We start from the raw sequence: 3,659 nt of genomic DNA, 5'->3' as shown, positions 1-3,659 counted from the left end.
TCTGTCTGACCGCACCAGGCCTGGAGTGCTGGAGGGAAATTACAGGAAAAAGCAAACCATGCACAAACACTCATGATTACAGCGTCCAGACCCACCCTCGGCTGCACAGAAAGGCTGACGCACAGAGGGAACGCAGTTATGCAAGAGGAACAGGGAAAAAACAAAACACAAAAAAGAAAAAAATATATAGTCAAACAGAAACATTTGTCTATGCTTATTTTATTTAGTAGTGTTATTTATATTTTGTTCTGAAATTTAAACAATGTTTTATATACATATATAAATTTATTATAAAATATGATAAAATATAGAAAAATATGTATTTAATATTATTTATATTTTATTTTGTAGAGTGTTTATAATTATTTCTGTTTTGATATGTAATTGAGATATATACATTATAAAATATGATAATAATTTTATATACATATATGAATAATGTAAATATATTCTAAATGTGCATATGTGCACACATGCATTAATATTACTAAATATTACAAATATTTCTATTCCATCCAGCTTGTGCATAAAAATACATTGATTGAAACCCAGCAAGTGTGTTTCCGCTGTCCGTCTGATGCTTTTGTACACAGACTGACGATTTGGAAATCCCTAGAAATTGCATATGATGGAGAGAAAATAAGCGGTGTGTCCCAGTGAGGTACACCTTGCTCAGCGTCTGCCTTCCCTGCTGCGTCAAGCTTTTATCTGCTCATTAGTTTGCGCCACAATCTCTGTGTCTACGGACGGCACAACTCTGGCAATCGAGTATTATAAAGCTTTTGTGGAGCAGAAAACTGATTCACATCAAAATAATCTCGCTCTGATGTGCTTGTGTGTTTTTGCGTGCGGGTCTCGACGGATTGGCGTCTCGGGAAGAGTGACAGAAGCGTGCGGCTCCGTCATTTAAATTCCTGCGAGCTGCATGCAGCAATTCCTCTTCTCCAGTGGCTCCTCAGCCCCAGACGCTTTTCCATTTTCCCCCGATCGACGCAGTCTGGGAATCTGGCTTTCTAATCAGCGTGGCCCAGCAGTGTTCCTTATTTATGAGCTCGCATCCCAGCACTCCGCCGGACCGATCCATCACCTTCATCTGGGCTTTTTTGTCGTATTCACCCTTCCCTCTCACGCAGGACCTCTCGCTGTTATTTGTTGCCTGTCTTTTAATTATTCTGCGCGAGAGGAGCTTGAGAAACCAGCTCAATTAAAGTCTCGGGATTGATGAGCCCGTCCTCCTTATCCTGCCACGCTAATAGAATAGCAGCGGCCCGGGCGGACCGGGGCAGAGAAAATGTTAGCTGCTAAATTACGAGGACATGCACGAGTGCCTGCTTTTGCCGTCCCTCCTCTTCCTGTACTTACAGTAATTGCTTTGACCCCTGCGGTTGCACCCTTCTGTATGTGAAAAAGACATTCACAGTGGAAGAGATGCTGGTTCAGCTCCTTTGTGCCCCTTACTGCCCAGTTTAATTTGAGTTTACATCTTGTTTTTAACAGCACATGGTAGTGCCTTCATATCAGTGGCCCCAAAAAGTGCCACTTTAAAGAGTCCGAATGTCATTGCATTCAATAACCGTCCGGTTCAGAAGTCTGTTCCCCTCAAGTAGAGTAACTGCCGATGCAGTTTCACTAATGTTTAATGAGCATACTACTTCGTCTTCATTCGTTTTATCATTTGAAACCTCCATGCAGGAGTCGTTTAACCCCGGGTTGCTCTTTGGATAAAAGTGTCTCCTAAATGACAAATGATTTACTCTACCTACCCAGTGGCTCAAAGGTGGCATTATTCATATCTCAATATCCCTTCTCTGGATGTATGTAAATATTTATATTTAAGCATTTTTTAAACCAAAGCAAGTTCAGAGTGTATGCGACTAGACTGTAAGTAATCGCCTGATTGGATGTGACATATTCCAATCAAAATGCACAAAGTGAGAATTAGCTATTATTTTTGTCACTTTAATATGAGCAAATACTTGTGTTATAAGTAAGAAAGTCTGAATTGATTAATTATGTTCTAGAGATAAACACAATAAATCATTAACATATCGGTTATCGGCCAATATTAGAGATCTCCGTACGTCGACCAGTGTTATAATTTTTAATTGTTAATTATAAACAAATACTTTTGTTATGAGTAATAAAATATATAATAATTAATGTTGTCGAGATGATACACAATATATTGTAAACATATTGGATATCAGCCGATATTAGAGATTTTGTATATATTACATTGATTAGTATCGGAATATTTAATTGTTAATTGCAAAACAATTACTTCTGTTATGAGTCATAAAAGCTGAAATTATTATTTCTGTTGTAGAGATGCACAGTCATTTGTTAACAGTCAGTTTCCCTCAAGTAAATAATTAACATTTAAATATTCAGTATCGGTCGATACGGTACATAAAAACCCTCTAATTTGGCCAATAATCAATAGGTTTCAGATATGCCGTGCTTCACTACTACAAAGATAATTATTTCAGATGTCATTACTTATAACAGAAATAGTTGTTTATAAATAAATATCGGTAATTAACAGATATTAGAAATTTTTGTATGCATTGTATTGGCCAATATTGGATATTTAACTCTAAAATATAAACAACTACTTCTGTTATAAGTAGTAATATCTAAAAATAATTATGTTGTAGGGATGCATAATATATCAGAAACATATCAGTTATTAGCCGATATTAGATGTTTTTTTGTATCGGCCAGTATTGGATATTATAATAATTAAATGTAATTGTTAAAATTAAGTGTATTTTTACATTTTTATTATATTTGTTGTAATTTATCGCTCAGTAGAAGTTAACAAAAACCTTAACATTATTTAGCAAATGTCAAAATTAATATCCCTTTTTTATACTGTATATTATAATGTTGTGATGTTGGTCATTTATCGTTATTGGCAATAATATGCAAATAATTATTGCTTATAGTTTTGGCCAGAGTTTTTTAAATCATTGTATCCCTTTTACATTGTAATCATTACTTTCCCTATAAAAGTAATTGTAGTCATAAGTTCTAAATGGGTAGATATCATGCTCTTTTACTGCAGATGCAAACAGGCACAAAATCTGGCATTCTCAGGTCTGTATGATTGTGAGGTTTTTCCCATAGTGAAATGTCTCCGTATTGGTTGCATGACTCAGGTTTCCGAACACATTCCCAGCGCTGTGGATTACGTGCGTGTGTTTTTTTTTTTTTTTCCAAGCTCTGTCGTTTGTCTTGAGTGTTAGTGGTGGCAGCACATCTTGGCCGGCTGGTTCGTAAGAAAAGCTCTAATTTAGTCCCTTTGAATTCTGGAGCTGAACCTGAGGCAGCACATGAATCTCGCCTGGCAGGAAGAGCTTGTTTCCAAATCACAGAACGCAAACACGTTAACCTTTAGTATGTTGTTTTTGTGCATCTGTAGTTTGCAGGAAGCCTCGCTCTGTGGCACGGGTCACCTGCCAGGGCTTCTGCAGTTGTGTTGTACTGGTGGAGTGGCTGGTTATGAAACACTGTTGAACTGAATGTAACGGATTACTATTGAATCAGGGATTACACCGTCACTTCACTTTAAGAGGAATGTTTTTCTCTACTTCAAATACTTGGATCTATTGGATTAGGGACAGAAGCTATGTTTCTTTAATCTCACTAGTTCAAAA

At 36.7% G+C, this 3,659-nt stretch overlaps 1 protein-coding gene across 18 annotated transcripts in view; it reads left to right on the top strand.

Moving 5' to 3' along the window:
- LOC107590532 (pleckstrin homology domain-containing family A member 5-like) overlaps positions 1-3,659 on the top strand; it is a 176,310-nt gene that overhangs the window by 41,129 nt on the left and 131,522 nt on the right. The gene's annotated exons all lie outside the window — the stretch shown is intronic.

This window comes from Sinocyclocheilus grahami, unplaced genomic scaffold (genome assembly GCF_001515645.1).
Source record: "Sinocyclocheilus grahami isolate Dianchi unplaced genomic scaffold, SAMN03320097.WGS_v1.1 scaffold129.1, whole genome shotgun sequence".
NCBI classification, from domain to species: Eukaryota; Metazoa; Chordata; class Actinopteri; order Cypriniformes; family Cyprinidae; genus Sinocyclocheilus; species Sinocyclocheilus grahami.
The sequence above is the reverse complement of the archived record's forward strand: the minus strand, read 5'-3'. Positions and strand labels throughout refer to the sequence as shown.